Genomic DNA, 18332 nt, shown 5'->3' on the forward strand with positions numbered 1-18332 from the left:
ATTCAACTCTTGTTTAAGATTTTTTGCAGGAAAACTTCTCTCAAAATGGGAAGGTCCTACGTTATCGAGGAGGTCTATCATTCTGGTGCCATAAAAATCAACAACTTCAAAGGCACAAATCCGAGGGTGGTAAACGGTCAAAGAATTAAACACTATATTTCAAGTAATCCTATCAATGTTGAAACTAATATTATTGAAACCGTAACCCCTGAGGAATACATAAGGGACACTTTGCAGAACGTTCCAGACTCCGAAAAGGCATAGGTATGTGGTACGGTAAGTAAACCGACTCCAAAACAACTCCAATGGCAATTTTTATCAGTTTTGGAATATTTAAGAATTTTAGGAAGAAAGAAGTAGTCCGAAAGGGACACGAGGCTCCCACGAGAGTGGAGGGTGCCCCCCTTTAGGGCGCGCCCCTATCTCGTGGGCACCTCCTGTGCCTCCCGGACTCCATTTTCTTGCACGTTACGTATTTTGGTCGGTAAAAATTCATTATATATATTCCCGAAGGTTTTGACCACTGTATCACGCAAATTTCCTCTGTTTTCGTTTCGAGTTGTTGCTGTTGAAGAATTAAGCAAGATGTCTTCTCAGGAGTCAGTTGGGGAGAGCCGGGTGTCTCACCCAACGCCAGGTCCAGGAGCAAATAGCGATGCCTACCACTTTGGACCATCAACGAAGGATGAGATGGAGGCTGATTTAAAAAGGATAGATGCCATGGAAGAAGATCAAGAAGTCACCTCTCATCTCCAAGCAGAATTCATGATAGGGGAACTACCGAGCGTGGCTATTCCAACTTCGATCATCCCTTCCAACTCTATATTTCTTTCTTATGAAAATATGAAAAAGAGTTTCACTTGTTCTCCAGCAGCTATGCAGCATCCTTGGGTAAAAGGAGCTTTGGCCGTTATGGGCAAGCTCCATAAAGAAATTATGGTTCTCAAACAACAAGTCAATAAGCTCGAGGAGGAGAACCGCATTCTGAAGGGCATCATCGCCAAGAAGATCATAACACCAACCGTGAAGAAGGAGAAATAATCACATGGGTATGGGCACCCCCTTGGAAATTGCCAATCTTGGGGGAGGTGTCCCGGTATCGTATCACCATCACACTCCTATCTTTACCGCTTTATTTAGTTTGATCCTTTTAGTAGTATCTTGTTCTAGAAGTTTTGATATCAAGTAGTTTGAGTTTTGCTTTGTGATCTCTTTATGTAATCGAGTCCCTTAGCTATTTATAATAAAAATTAGTGTTGAGTCAAGGGCTTTGCTATGTGCTATGATCTTGAGAAAGTAGAAAGAATAAAAGAGTTCATATTGATCTTATGGATAGTGATAACTTCACACATAGAAAGTATGAGGCATAAAAAATGTTGGGAGTTGATGAACGTAGCCTTGGTCATTGTTGCAATTAATAGGAAGTGATAAGGAAAGAGGGGTTCACATATAAATACACTATCTTGGACATCTTTTATGATTGTGAGCACTCATTAGGTATGACATGCTAAAAGAGTTGACGATGGACAAGGAAGACAACGTAATAGTTTATGTTTTCTCACATCTCAGTTAAAGTATGCTGCCATTGACCTTCCGAATATGTTGAGCTTGCCTTTCCCCCTCATGCTAGCCAAATTCCCAGCACCAAGTAGAGATACTACTTGTGCTTCCAAATACCCTTAAACCCAGTTTTGCCATGAGAGTCCACCATATCTACCTACGGATTGAGTAAGATCCTTCAAGTAAGTTGTCATCGGTGCAAGCAATAAAAATTGCTCCTTAAATATGCATGACTTATTAGTGCGGATAAAATAAGCTTTATACGATCTTGTTATTGAAGCAATAAAAGTGACGGACTGCATAATAAAGATCCAGACACAAGTGACATATAAAGTGACGTTCTTTCGTACTAAGATTTTGTGTATCCAACCCTAAAAGCGCATGACAACCTCTACTTCCCTCTGCGAAGGGCCTATTTTTTACTTCATGTTCTTACTTTATGCTTTTATTTTGTGCTTGAGTCAAGGTGATCTCCACCTTTCCCTTTTTCATTTTATCCTTTGGCAAGCTCTTCGTGTTTGAAAGATCGTGATATACATATCCAATTGGATGTTCGTTAGCATGGGCTATTATTGTTGACATCACCTAAAGGTGAATACATTGGGAGGCAACACAATAAGCCCCTATCTTTCTTAGTGTCCGTCTAAAAGTCCATAACCACAAGTATTGCGTGAGTGTTAGCAATTGTAGAAGACTATATGATAGTTGAGTATGTGGACTTGCTGAAAAGCTCTATTGTTGACTCTTTCTGATGTTATGATAAATTGTGAGTGCTTCAATGACTGAGATTATAGTTTGTTAGTTCTTAATGAAGTTTGTGAACCATACTTGATATTGTGAATTGATTGTTACTTGAGCATAAGAAATTATATGATGGAATCTATTCATGTTGCTGTTATAAGAATGATCATGATGCCCTCATGTCCGTATTTTATTTTTATCGACACCTCTATCTATAAACATGTGGACATATTTTTCGATTTCGGCTTCCTCTTGAGGACAAGCGAGGTCTAAGCTTGGGGGAGTTGATACGTCCATTTTGCATCATGCTTTTATATCAATATTTATTGCATTATGGGCTGTTACTACACATTATATCTCAATACTTATGGCTATTCTCTCTTATTTTACAAGGTTTACCATGAAGCGGGGGAATGCCCGCAGCTGGAATTCTGGCTGGAAAAGGAGCAATCGTTGGAAACCTATTCTGCACAGCTCCAAAAGTCCTGAAACTCCATGAAACAACTTTTTGGAATTAATAAGAATTTCTGAGCGAAAGAAATACACTAGGGGGCCCACACCCTGTCCAGGAGACAGGGGCGCCCCCCCCCCCTATAGGGCGCGCCCCCTATCTCCTGGGCCCCCTGGTGGGCCTCCCGTGTCCATCTTCTGCTATATCATCGTTTTTCCCAGGAAAAAATCATGGGAAACCTTACGGGACAAAACTCTGCCGCCACGAGGCAGAACCTTGGCGGAATCAATCTAGGGCTCTGGCGGAGCTGTTCTTCCGGGGACACTTCCCTCCGGGAGGGGGAAATCATCACCAACGTCATCACCAACGACCCTCTCATCGGGAGGGGGTCAATGTCCATCGACATCTTCACCAGCACCATCTCCTCTCAAAACCCTAGTTCATCTCTTGTATCCAATCTTGTATCAAAACCACAAATTGGTACCTGTGGGTTGCTAGTAGTGTTGATTACTCCTTGTAGTTGATACTAATTGGTTTACTTGGTGGAAGATCATATGTTCAGATCCTTTATGCATATTATTACTTCTCTGATTATGAACATGAATATGCTTTGTGTGTAGTTATGTTTGTTTCTGAGGACATGGGTGAAGTCTTGCTATTAGTAGTCATGTGAATTTGGTATTCGTTCGATATTTTGATGAGATGTATATTGTCGTTTCCTCTAGTGGTGTTATGTGAACGTTGACTACATGACACTTCACCATTGTTTGGGCCTAGAGGAAGGCATGGGGAAGTAATAAGTAGATGATGGGTTGCTACAGTGAAAGAAGCTTAAACCCTAGTTTATGCGTTGCTTCGTTAGGGGCTGTTATGGATCCATATGTCTAATGATGTGGTTTGGTTTACCTTAATACTTGTTTTGAAGTTGCGGATGCTTGCAATAGGGGTTAATCATAAGTGGGATGCTTGTCCAAGTTAGGGCAATACCCAAGTTCCGATCCACCCACATATCAAATTATCAAAGTACCGAACGTGAATCATATGAACGTGATGAAAACTAGCTTGACGATAATTCCCAATGTGTCCTCGGGAGCTCCTTCATTATTATTAGAAATTGTCCAGGCTTATCCTTTGCTACATAAAGGATTGGGCCACCTTGCTACACTTTATTTACTTTATTTACTTGTTCCTCGTTACTATTTATCTTATCACAAAACTATCTATTACCTACAATTTCAGTGCTTGCAGAGAAAACCTTACTGAAAACAGCTTACCATTTCCTTCTGCTCCTCGTTGGGTTCGACACTCTTACTTATCGAAAGGACTACTATAGATCCCCTACACTTGTGGGTCATCAGGCCACTTGGCTCCCGGTTGCCCGGGCCCCTGCCTGCCTCCAACCGGACCCCCCGGGTGCCCGGGCCTTGGCCAACCAGGTGCCCGGCCCTTGCCCAACCGGCCGCCTGGTGCAACCCTGGGTGCCCGGGCTTGGACCCCGGGTGCCCGGCCACCTCCTAGCCGCCCCCGTACGGGCCGGGTGCCCGGTCCCTTTCTCCCCAGGTGCCCGGCCGAACCTGGGCACAGCTCCCTGACTGGTCCGGGTGCCCGGCCGGTTTGACCCCGGGTGCCCGGACCCCTCCTCCGTGGTTACTCGATTTAGGGGATTTTTGTTCCTTTGTACCCCTCTTTCTCCAAGTTTTGTCCCTAGCCTTTATATACTCATCCCCTAGCTCATTTGGAAGGTTAACAAAGTATTAGATAAAACATTGTGAGCTTTGCTCCTTGTATCCCCTCCTCTTGGAGATCAAGACCCCTCTTGGGAAGAATCCTTGTGGATTACAAGACCTGCCAAGGGAGTAGATCATCATCAAGACCCCTCTTGGGAAGAATCCTTGTGGATTACAAGACCTCACATCCTCTAGGAGTGGGAAGAACTTTACCTTGTGCTTGTTTCCTTGGATTGATCTTGTAATCTTGTGGATCTCATATATGCTACTCTAGTGGATGTGATATTTGGGTTTGTTTGAGTGATTTGTGCCATGTGTTCTTGAGCGTTCTTCCTCTTCCCCCCTCCATGTGTGAAAAGATCCCCTCTAGGGTTTCACCCTACAACACCTTCCCTTGTTCATCCTTATGTCCAACAACCTCTTTGTTGAGCAATTAAGAAAGGAAGCCTCTGGAACAAACTAGCCTGGTGGGCGCTGCCGGTGTCGTCAATCCCCATGCCTTCGCTTAGTCCGACCACCAATCACCACCACGCCCCACTCCTCTTCACCTTATCTCCTATTTCTCGAGATATCATTAGTTTTTACACATGGGATTACTCCCGCATGGGTCAATCACAACAAGTGTTTTATAAAAAAATGCATCTTGATGTTCCATGCAATGCACGGATCTTGCTAGTACTCCTACAGAAGACTAAGTTGGTAATGATGGTGTGTCTGACATCCATCATTTCTGACCATTAGATCTACATCTAACGACTGTGAGATAAGTTGTTGCCTTTTCTCACCAACATCCCACTTGTCTACCAATTTGCAAAAAAAACCCATAATTAGTATCTTAGAACCAACCACATCCCTCCCTGACCTCACCAAAACAACCCTAGGAATATATTCTAATTGAAACATAATATATCTCTAGTGATATATGTATATCAAAATTAGAGTGTTTTGTATCAAGTTTGTGAATAAGTATTATTCTAATTATGATTTGTTGCAACGCACATGAACATTGCTAGTATTCCCAACCATGCAATTTTTTCCTAGTATTCCATAGTTTCGAGTTTTCCATCAAGATGTTAGTCACTCATGGTTGATATTTACTTTCAATCATGTACACATATGCACTATGTAACTAGCCTTGCTTATTGGCTTCCAAAGCTTAACTTTCACTCCTACTTACGATATGTAGAGTATTAACAAAAAACTACCACTTTCAAAGCCCTAGGAAGAATCTATTGTACAAAAAATAGCAAAAACATACCCAAAATTTCTTAATCCACGCCAAAACTACTACCTAGTACTCCCTCCACCCCACAATGTAAGACGTTTTTGCAAGCTAGTTTAGCTTGCAAAAACATCTTATATTATGGGACAGAGGGAGTACGGATTAGGTTAATTTAAACCCATTTATGACAAGGTTGGCCCACACATCCGTGCTGACGAGGCAGCTTAAACCAACACATTTTGTTTGACCGTTGACACAAGGGACCCGCATCTAACCTTCTATCATGTTATTCCCCCTCAAATCATTATTTTTCCTGAACATTACTTCAAACAGTACTGATGCGTGCTCGTCGGTGGCGCCGGTGATGAGTGAGTTGGCCGCCACTCCGCCGGACGGGCCGGACGCCGCGCTGGCCTCCGCACGGATTGGCAGGCTGGCCCGAGCGTGACTCACGTGCGAGCAAGCTGCCGCGCTGGCCTTCGCTTGAGCCAGATGGCTGGCCTTAGAGCGGCGCGCGTAAGCAAGCCGCCGTGCCGCCGTGCCAATCTAGCTAGCAAACCTTGCAGACAAGCAGCTGGACAGAGCTATCTTGGCTAGCTAGCGGCCGCGAGCGTGGAACGGAGATGGCATCCGGGTTGCCGCAAGATGGGCTCCGCACCGCTGGCGGTTTTGACCTTTCCTTCTACAGGCGGCGGTAGCTGCGTCCCATGTCCGAGGATGACTAGGTGGACGGGCCAGAGGTAGCAGGTCACTCGGGGATTTTTTTGCAGACTGACATGTAGGTCCCACAAGTCATAACGCCCGGTCAAATAGAAGGCGTTGACTTAATGGGTGACATGGGCCCTGATTGGATACTCTAAGTCAGAGGTTAGAGTTAGATTCTAACCCTAAACTAACTCTAACCAAACTGGTGTTTGGATGGCAGGGTTAGATTGAAAACAAATGCTCTTTCTCAATCAATTGGTTGAGAGCTGCGCTGTCTCAGGCAGATGGGGACGCGCCCGGCAAGGAGCCGCGTTGGCCTCTCGCGCAGCCTGCCGGCCGAATCTGCCATCCCTGTGCCGCGCTGGCCGAGGATAACGGGGACGGGCCATGTAAGGAGCCGTGACTCCTTACCGGTGGGCGGACGGGCCGCGGGGAGACAACGAGGTTGGAACAGGAGGATAGGGCGAGGCTGCTGCCGGGAGAGCGAGAGAAAAATGTGTTTTTAATGGTCTCGAGAAGAACTAACCCAAATAAGCACCTCTTGGATGGGTTAGTTTTTTGGGTGGGTTAGATGCATCTAACCCAAACCAACCCTCCCTGTTTGGATATTTCTGGGTTAGTTGAATCCAAACTAACCCAAATTAACTCTAACATATGTATCCAAATAGGGCCATGGGTTGAAACGTGCCTATAACGGCACTTTGTGAATAGTCGTTTCTTGGTAGGGCTGGTTGGTAAGAGCATGTAGAATGGTTGATAAGGTAGTCTTATCTTAAGTCTGCCACGTATGCAATTGGTAGTAGTTTCTTGGCATTATTAGTGGTTTCTTGCATTATTAGGGGTTTCTTGTAAGGAACAATGTACTACTAGCAACAAAAGGCGATTCTAGGTTGCATTGTACTCCAACGAGTACTACTAGTGGTCGCGGGAGTGTATACCTTGTTTTGTGGTTCGATCCCGGTCGAACGCATAGTGGACGTTTTTTAAAATAGTAACTTCGCTGGGAGCCAATATTTTACACGGGTAGTTTGAGTTTTGAAGTCAAATGGACATGCGGCACCACAATCTGGGTGCACTGGATAGCCTAGCCACGTGAACGGGTTTTCCTTCCTAGCATCTCGTGGCTCACGTGCTCGCCCTAGCCGCACCTCTCTTGCAGCTTCTCATCAGCTAGTACTCGCATATTTGAACTAGAACCTCCCAATTAAGCCCGAGGAGCCAGAAAAGCCTGGCGGAGCATCGGGAACTATGCAATATGGCTCTGTACGTATAGTGTTGTACTACTACTCTGTAGCTTGTGGCATTGCACGCATGGACTTCACTCCATTATCGGCTCTACTATAAAAGAAATTCCTCTTGACGTGTTTTTTTTGAAACGGGGGCAAAAGCTTTGCCTCATCTCATTCATAAAGAAGGAACTACTAACAAAGTTCGACGAGATCCATTACACCTCCACAAATGGAAGCGAAAAGCCTAGTCTCGCTGTATCAAATAACTCAAATGTTCTGCCCCCGCAACCATTGCTGATAAACAGGCTGCTAGTGTGTGCGTGAGAGGAGCGGCTGAGTAGGCCAGCTACGTGAGAGGAACCGCTGAATAGAGCACCGAGAGTATCCACTAGGCCACTACGCAGGTGTACTTTCCCTGCATTGATAGTACAGCGATGGTTCTAGAGAACAGTAGTACCCTCCACTTCCAACTGTAGCTCCTTGGCCCTGAGATACAAGAGTTCAAAACCAGTGCACTATACTAGAAGTACATTACATTGCACTACTAATTGAGAAAGTAGTACCAGTACTGCTATAGTACGAGTACGTACTCCTCCCTCACATAATGTAAGACGTTTTTTGACACTAGTTGGCATGTACAAAAAATAGCAAAAACATACCCAAAATTTCTTAATCCACGCCAAAAACTACTACCTAGTGCCAAAAATTTCTTAAAAGTGCTATTATTTACAGTATAATGCAATCCCATAACGTCCCATAATGCTAGTACTAGTAGTAAATAATAGCCTCAGTCCTTCACTAAGGAACGATCTACAGTTGGAAGGGACGAGGCCCTGTGGTTACTATGCTCTTATCTCCTCCTAGCCAGTTCCCCTCCCCCCAAAGAGAACGCAGTTCGTTGCAGCTCCCATGGATTCGCCAGGCGGCTCTCCTCCTTGTCGGGGTTGGGAGACCTTGGACGACGATCCTCTGGGAGAAATCGCACGCCGCTCCGACATCCTCGCCGCCGCAAGACTCAGTGCTTCCTGTACCAACTTTTTCAAGATGGTGCTTAAACAGGCTTGGGAAAAGGCCATGCTTGTTGGTCTTCCATGCATCCTCGAGGAGAAGGTTCTTCTATGGGACAATCCTTCAAACAGTCCACCGCTCCCTGGCCATGGTTGCACGTTGACTCTGCTAGAGTTGCCGACGTTGAGAGGTAGTCAAATTTTGTCCGATGAGCTGTTCAGCAATGGAGTTTGATCATGTAGTACTTAGTTATTCCATTTCCATCCCGTAATTTCACCGCTGCCCACCATCTTATATATAGTTATGGGTCGGTGCCAATGAAGATTGGCTTGCATACCTCCGGCCGGATACCACCATCATTTTGCACAACATCCACAGCAGTGCGGCCATTCCCATAGACCACTTCTCCACCATTGGGATCGGCCTTCCGGACTGGCTGGGCTTGAATACGTATGATGATTCCTACATGAGATTGAAGAAGATAGCAATTGGGGACCCACCGATAAAGCGACGCGGCTACGACAATTACTATCTCATCGCGGTTCGACATAAGGATTGCCATCAATGCAAGAGGCAGTAACGGCAGAGGCTGGCACATGTTGGCGGTGGCAGATTTGTACCCCTACACGTTTGAAGACGCCGTGCGCCATCTAGGCTGCATCTTTGCAATGACAAGCCAGGGGACTTGTTTCATCTAGTTGCCATCCTACGGTACAAGAGATTACAAACGGAATGCACAAACCATCATTTGCATCCCTAATGGTACTCCATTATTTTGTAGGGACCAGTCATCCCTCGATCAAAATAAGATCGCCTATCTTGGATGTGCATTTGCATCCGCGATTCGGTATAACCTGTAACCTTGTAGCTGACTTTGGCATATTGGGATCAACTATCTTAGCAGTCGTTACCCATGGTACCACTAATGTGCAACATGGTCACACAATCTACCACGATCGGACCGTCACCATCTACCCAAGTATTCCATTTTAACCCTCTCGCCTTCTCTTTCATTGTTGTACTACTTACTAGTACTAGTAGGAGTACTTTTTACCTTGGAGGACGCGTATAGCTAGCTAGGCCCTTGAAGACTTGAACCCACTAGCTGCCACCATATTTGTTTTTCCATGTCTTACTATCTCATCCATGTAGCCAAGAGTGGCTATATATAATAAGCCAGTTATTTTACTTCCTCTATATCGGAGTAGTACTATTTGCTGCACAGTATTACTGACCGCTATATTTGAGCACAACATTATTATGCATGGACCTTGACTATGTACGTCACCATGTGTCCAGATCTGAGATGCCGCGTGTACCAGATGAACGAAGCCGAGTTCGACCCCCGTGATGCTACGTGGGTGCCGAGGAACACTCTTGGAGAGTACTCGCTTTTCATTGGGGACAGCTACCCCATTGTGAAGCAGATGCCACCTTCCATGCAGGACACAGAAGGCCTTCTGTTCATGAAGCATGGTTGTGTCTTTAGTGCGCACCGCCGGATGAATAACATGCTGGGACACGCTATCCCTGATTTATGCCGCTTTAGGTTGGATGAGTCTCCATCGTGTGGAACCGGACTAGAAAGTTGCGACAATGATTCTCGTTTCCCACTGCTATGGATCGTTCCATCCATGAAGAACACCTGAGACTGGAACCTGGAGGAGGACATGTAGCCCATCTATAACGTGTAAGTGGAGTACGGTAAATTGTGAATGGTAGCGTTGTGAATATATGTAGACTAGTCGTGCACAAATTTATCACATGAATTGGAGATGAACTTGTGTGGCATACTGGCATTTGTCCTTCAGAATTTATTACTAGTAAATGTGTTATGTGTACGTGCAACTTGTGTGGTTGTTGCACGGGCTCCAACACGCCCTTTGAGAAAAAAGGTGGCCCGACTTTGGATATAGGTGACGTGGCGGCATCATACAGTAGCATCGTTTGCTATAGTTGTAGTACGCTCCTACTAGGAAGACAACTCCTATAAAACCTTGCGCTTGGCTCTTTGCCTCTTTGGGAGGTTCAATAGTTCGTACTCGTGTGAACCTTGCACTTGGCTCTTCGCCTCTTTGGAAGGTCCAACAATGATGATACTACAGTACAATATGCTTCTGGCAATCTGACACCGATTGAACTGCTGCACATCCACCACAAGGGCGAGGGCGAGGGAGAGGGAGAGGGAGAGGGCGTTGTAGTCAAAACCCTCTCCTCGTCCTACGAGCCACCGGGCGCGTGGGCGAGGAGGAGGCGTAGTAAGCAAGCTTCTCATCATTGGGCGAGTTGATGGGAGACATCAAAGCAGTACTGGTACTAGTCCATACTGCGTCCTTTCCGGTTAATATGGCTTAATTTGAAACAAGAAAAATACACTAGCGATCAACGTATATAACAACACGCTCTTTACAGTCACTATATATAGTTTTGCGGTGATTAGACGATCACTAGCTCATCGTAGAGCACCGTATTGCACCCTACTGACCAGCCACACAGTTGACGTGGCACTTTGTTGACTGGTTAAATTGTCACCTGGTTTCTGGGTCCCACCTGTCAGTTGGTAGAGCAAAGAAATCAGTTAAACAAAACTTTACGCAGGCGCGACAGGATTCCAACCCTTGCACGCGAACCACTGTGGTTGTGTATGTGAGTGCATGCATGTGTACTCCCTCGGTCTTCCAACAAAGAGTGTACATCGGCTAAAAAACAAAGAGTGTAGTACATCTACACTTCCAATGCATTTAGCCTTTAATCGAAATAGATATTGATTGACTAATGCACCAACTTGTCCTCTAGGTATAGGCTACATGTCTATCCTTAATTACAGCATGCAACGACCTTCATTTAATCTTCTTCTCTCAATGGTCGCAGGCACACATAAGTCTGCTACTTTTGGGCGTTAATTATGCCCTGGTCAATGTGTAAATCTCTAAATGTACAGTCTTTCACGAACGTAGGGATTAGGTTGAGCACTTGAGCGTGAGCGTGTGTGTTGCATCGTGTGCTGTGTGCCGCATGGGTGCGTGAGTGTTGCGTGCGTCCATGTGTATGTGTGAGTGTTGCATGTTGCATGCATGCATGCATGCATGGGGCTTACTCTCTCCCATTGACATGTTCATATTTCAAGCTTCCTCTGTTCCCTCGAAATGCGGTGATACTCCCTCTGTTCCCAAATACGGAGTAAAAGCCTCCCTCTATTCCCAAATACGGAGTATTTGTCTTTCTAGAGATTTCAACAAGTGACTACGTACAGAGCAAAATGAGTGAAGTGAGCGTAGATGCATAGGGATACTGTGGAAAGGAAGTCTTCGTGATCCATTATTCCCCATCTCGGTCAGAGAGAACTATTCAACTAGTCTTCGCAGTGAAGTGACAATACACGCTGCAGCATATGGGACACTTAATTAATAAGCTGAACTAGCATGTTGGTGTTACTAAATCAGCCTTACCCAGTACTGCCATCATGTTTGCCAGTAGAGCACGCTTCCGCAAATATGCCTACGCACCTCTGTCCTCCATTAACTGACATATGGGCCCTCTTGTAGTAGACCCACATGTCATCGGTGTAACTATTTACACTCCCAAGGATGGTATATCCTGGTAGTAGTACTAGTAGAATTGAGATTTAATGCACTTTCTTCCCTGTCTTCCACTCTTCTTCCTCCTCTCTTCCCCATCGTCGGCCGCACACCATTTCCCCCCGCTCACTGCTCGCCTGCCCTCGCCATCTTCCTTGGTAGCTTGCGCGTACCATATCCCCCCGCTTACTGCTCGGCCACACGAGGAGAAGCTTCCTCGCTCGCCCGCCCGAATCCACTTCCCCGTTGGCTCGTAGGCACCGAAAATCCCAATGGCAGAACCGACTGACGCGCAGAGCCGTGATTGGAATTCCCTCCCCCATGTTCTCTTGGTGTAGATCTGTAATCGTATGGACCTACTCAGCACCGTCCGTCTGGCTGTATGCCCGGTGTCTTTGTACCATCTACTCATCTGCAATCAGCCAGCTCTTTTCAAGACACCCTGCTTGCTGATGCTCGATCCTTGTAGGTGGCCTAGACACCGACTTGATGATCCCACGGAGGTTGTCGTGGTGTCCCTCGACATGCTACCACTACCCGTCCACTTGTCCTTCATGCACGACCACTACTGGGCGAGCATGAAGGCCAACTGGATCGTCCTCATCCACCAACCCGATAGTCCGTGGCGTCTCGTGGATATCTACACCCAGCGAGAGATCACCCATCATCATTGGATACCGCCGCCATCGAGCCTCGCGGCCCGCCGGACACTCCTGCCTACTATGCACGAGACGCGTCAAGCTTTTGGCTCGACCTCTGTTTGCTGAAAGTTGTAATCTGCGAAGTACCCACACCATGAGAAGACTACATGGATTACAAGCTCATTGCCTTGTTCAACATGGGATTAGTCTATCTGGAATCCGGTCTCCATACATGGTTATGGCTCATTGTCAATCCTGTTGAGGCAACATTTTTGTCTGATGCTATAGTGCATGATGGCATCGTTTACGCGGTCGACGCACAGATTGGCACCTATACTGATGGGATCTATCGTCGTGTAATTGTTATATCTCATCCCATCTTTACCTTATGAATACGACTACCTGTTCATTGTTACAAATTTAGAATAGATAGTATATCTATAACCACATCATTGCTATATGTTCCTCTCATTTCCGAGATTTTTATGACCACACATGTTATCGTTAGAGTTATATGAGAACAATTGGCATCAACTGATTCTTAGAATAGATATTATGAGCATAACATCATGATTGCTATATGTTACTCTCATTTCCAAGATTTTTATAACAACGCATGTTATTGCTTAGAGTTGATATGAGAACAGTAGTAGTAAGAGCTATGGTAGAATATGAGTAGGCTCTGTCATAGCTGTTTTCCTCTCATTGTTACATGATGTTTGAACCATGACATATTGCTAGAATATGAAAGCCATTGGCTTATTTTTTTAACTTGGGGTATGATTATGACCACAACATTTCAATTCTCTGTCTATGATATGTGTCACTGTTATAATAATCTTAATTCTACACATAATCTAAACATGATTGTTTATTTTTGTCCTTTTGGTCTCCAATGTGAATTGTTGCAGCAGACGCAAATGCCCTGGCCTTCATGATTCCAGGACCTGGAATCATACCAGCCAATGGGTGGTGGTTTACCGCTCATTCAGCTGACGACGGTCATTTGATGCTCATTCGCACGTACCAAATTGACCAAACCATTACATCAAACCACATGCAGTACAATGCCTGGGGCGTTCGTGACATTGATGGCTATGGCTACTTCGTGTTCGAGAGAGATCCCAGCTCCGTTGGGCCAGGCGTATTCAACTAGAGGTGGGTTAACAGCCTTGGCAACCACTCCATGTTCCTTGGGCTCAATTATCTGATTATCCAACCAATCATTTATCATATCACCGAAGATGATTACCGTGCTATGCAACTTCCATTCACCAGGGGGGACTGTGTTTACACATCATACCATGGGTTTCATGAATCACCATATCCAGAGATTCGTCAATACAACTTGTTGCCAGATAATCTTCAGTGCGTGAAAGGTATCAAGCTTCCATGCGATGGATGGCTTTTGCAAACCCAACATGTGGCAATGTGGTTTGTGCCAACAGCAAATATGCACAACTTGATTCGTACTAATATCTACACTAAGCCATGTATTTGATACGTCTCCATCGTATCTACTTTTCCAAACACGTTTGCCCTTGTTTTGGACTCTAACTTGCATGATTTGAATGGAACTAACCCGGACTGACGCTGTTTTCAGCAGAACTGCCATGGTGTTATTTTTGTGCAGAAATAAAAGTTCTCGGAATGTCCTGGAAATCCATGGAGCAACTTTTCAAAATTAATAAAAAAATATTGGCGAAAGAAATAGCATCAGGGGGCCCACACCATGCCCACGAGGGTGGGGGGCGCCCCCCTCCCCCTGGGCGCGCCCCCCTGCCTCGTGGGCCCCCTAGACGTCGACCGAGAAAAAAATCAAGAGAGAAAGAATCATCGCGTTTTACGATATGGAGCCACCGCCAAGCCCTAATCTCTCTCGGGAGGGCTGATCTGGAGTCCGTTCGGGGCTTCGGAGAGGGGGATTCCTCGCCGTCGTCATCATCAACCATCCTCCATCACCAATTTCATTATGCTCACCGCCGTGCGTGAGTAATTCCATCATAGACTTGCTGGACGGTGATGGGTTGGATGAGATTTACCATATAATCAAGTTAGTTTTGTTAGGGTTTGATCCCTAGTATCCACTATGTTCTCAGATTGTTGTTGCTATGACTTTTCTATGCTTAATGCTTGTCACTAGGGCCTGAGTGCCATGATTTCAGATCTGAACCTATTATGTTTTCATGAATATATATGAGTTCTTGATCCTATCTTGCAAGTCTATAGTCACCTATTATGTGTTATGATCCGACAACCCCGAAGTGACAATAATCGGGATACTTCTCGGTGATGACTGTAGTTTGAGGAGTTCATGTATTCACTATGTGTTAATGCTTTGGTCCGGTACTCTATTAAAAGGAGGCCTTAATATCCCTTAGTTTCCATTAGGACCCCGCTGCCACGGGAGGGTAGGACAAAAGATGTCATGCAAGTTCTTTTCCATAAGCACGTATGATTATATTCGGAATACATGCCTACTAGTTCTGTGTCACCCTATGTTATAACTATTATATGAGGAATCTTATCTCACATAATCATCCATCACTGATCCAATGCCTACGAGATTTTCACATATTGTGCTTTTCTTATTTACTTTACCATTGCTACTGTTACAATTACTACAAAACTGCTACTGTTACTTTTGCCACCATTACCATTACTATCATACTACTTTGCTACTAAATACTTTGCTGCAGATACTAAGTTATCCAGGTGTGGTTGAATTGACAACTCAACTTCTAATACTTAAGAATATTCTTTGGCTCCCCTTGTGTCGAATCAATAAATTTGGGTTGAATACTCTACCCTCGAAAACTGTTGCGATCCCCTATACTTGTGGGTTATCAGTATTCTGATGATGTAGCATGACCATCTTTTGTTGGATATTATGTACTGTTGTTAGTTTGAAGCACTCCTCTGGTTTGAAGGATAAATACCTTCCTGGGATCAAGTGCATCCCAACTCACCTGCGTAGGATGTACTGATAATGATCATGGACATGTTGTGAAGAAGCCATATCAATTAGGCTTCAAGTGCGTACTTGTTAGTTAAACCTATGGTTAAAATGTGACACTAAATACGACTAGTAAGTAGTACAGTAGCAGTAGTAGTATACTTCGGTCAAATTATTCATCATGTCCACACATTGAATTAACGTGACAACACGCTACACATGAGGTGACACAATAATCCCGGCAGCGTGTTCGGGTATTCTGGACTTCAGATTTGGAGTACCACTTATCTGTCAAAATCTTTCATCATTCACTTAAAACCGTCGATTGATCATACATTGAGTACCATATAACTGGAATTAACCGATACAAGTCGTAGAAGGATTGGCTGGTGCTACCGGCAGACGTCAAGTTTGGTCCCACGGATCAGGAGGTGATTGAGCACCTTGAGGCCAAAGTGAGGGCTGACAGCGCGAGATCTCACCCTCTCATCGATTTTTCATACCAACCATCGACAGCGAGCACGACATATGCTACACCCATCCCGAGAAACTTCCAGGTCAGACACCGATCGGTCGTCTACTTGCACAAACATATTCCTTTGTTTATAGCTCTATTTTTCTTTTTAGACGCAGACCTGGTGAAGCAATTACAATTTTACAGTTAATAAAAGTGAAACAAGTGACTGCAACATGCCAAAGATGTTATGAAAATGCCAAATGCGTACACTAAAACTTGTATTCGACAATACTGCAGGTATCACACTGAGTGGCCTAAGCAAGCATTTCTTTCAGCGCAATTCCAGGGTGTTCAAAAGGGGCACGTGGACGCGTCGCAAGATATAGTCGGAGTGCGGCATGCACGCGATGTGGCACAAGACCGGCAATACCTTGTTGGTGATGGTCAATTGTCGGCAGACAGGCAGCAAAAAGGTTCTGGTGCTGCACACCAGCAGGAACTTCGACCGGCAGAGGACCAACTGGGTGATGCACCAGTACCAGCTCGGGGACCTGGAGCAAGAGAAGGAGCGGGAGGTGGTCCTCTACAAGATTTTCTACCAGACGAACACTAGGGCCAGGAGTAAAAAGATTATAAGTTAGTTTGGTATTGGTACTTGTACTACCTTGTCGTCCGCAAGTTGGTATTGTCGTCAACGGTCTTTTGGCATGAACTTGGCATTTGCTTCCAACCATCATGCCGAGGGTCGCCGTGGATATAAAGCGGAATCATTTGTTTTGAAACGAATTTTCAGGCACCTGATTTTTATTTGATGGGTAGCATAAGCACCTGCCGTTCGAATTCCCAGTTCTCCAAAATTTTGAAAACAAGTGTGTGCACTTATTATCACAATGAAAAACCAATATCCCTGCTGCATCCCAGTTATCAGTCTGTACTTGCAGAACGTTTATTGAGCAAGTATATTGTTTTTTCAGGTCGAGCAAGTTTCAACTGGGTTGTAGACTGCCCAGGCTTGGTTTTGTTTTTAACAGGCCCAGCCCATGATGACAACGGGGCACAAAGATCCAGCAGGTATCTACTAGCCTTTGGCCCACCAGTGTTAGTTATATTTTGTCTTACAACATCCGCAGGCAGTTTTTTTACTGGATCAAACACACAGCCCAATTCAATTTTCCTCTTGAAACGCATGTCCTACATCCGTTTTCTAATCTCTACCTATAGTTTTAATAGATCATATACATGTATCTTATATTGAAAATACATCAAATTCCCTTTTCATATTTACATCCTTATTTTTGCTATTGTTTTCACTCCCAGCGTTGAATTTTTTACCACTGGTTTTCCCTTAAACCAACTCAATTGTCCCATGTCTTATTTGCTTACAAAAACAAAATGATTTTTTGGCAAATGAATAAGTTCTTAAAAAATGTTTATCATTTTGGTATTACAACAGTTCGGACTCCACCAAAATATGCAAAATAAGGTTGAACTTTTTGACCGTGGTCCTGGGCAGAAAATGGGCTGTAATAAATTACTTAAGAATTAGCAAACGGGCTGCAAATTATTAAAAATAGAAAGTGGGCTCTATGTTGTGTGCCACAGATCTGGAGGCTGACTTGTGGGCCTACTAAGTTCATTCGTACAGAAGGTTTCTCAAAAAAACTTAGTCAACAATAGACTCTACCAGTGTCAGACCGTTAGATGTCAATCTAACGACAATCGTGCTTCTTCAGTCTCTGATCTTCCTGCCCCAGCCGCCCAAACCAGCGCCGCCGGAACCGCCTGCTCCTGCCTCCCATGGCCGGCTATGCTGCCGGGCAGGCCTCACGGCCCCATCATACTCGCATCCCTGGCCTTTCTATCGCTATACTCACCCACACCTCCTGTTATTTTCCGGTGACGGCAGCAGAACCAGTCAACCCTCGTACTCTGCACCGCATGGGCAGCCAGTTCCGTGTCTTCCCCGGCTCCGTGTCATTCCCTTCGTAGGCTTCACCATCGTCCAGCGCCCTGGTGCTCTCGGCGCGGCGTGGTCAACATGGTCAACGAATCAACCA

Source organism: Triticum dicoccoides, chromosome 7B (assembly GCF_002162155.2).
Source record: "Triticum dicoccoides isolate Atlit2015 ecotype Zavitan chromosome 7B, WEW_v2.0, whole genome shotgun sequence".
NCBI lineage: Eukaryota > Viridiplantae > Streptophyta > Magnoliopsida > Poales > Poaceae > Triticum > Triticum dicoccoides.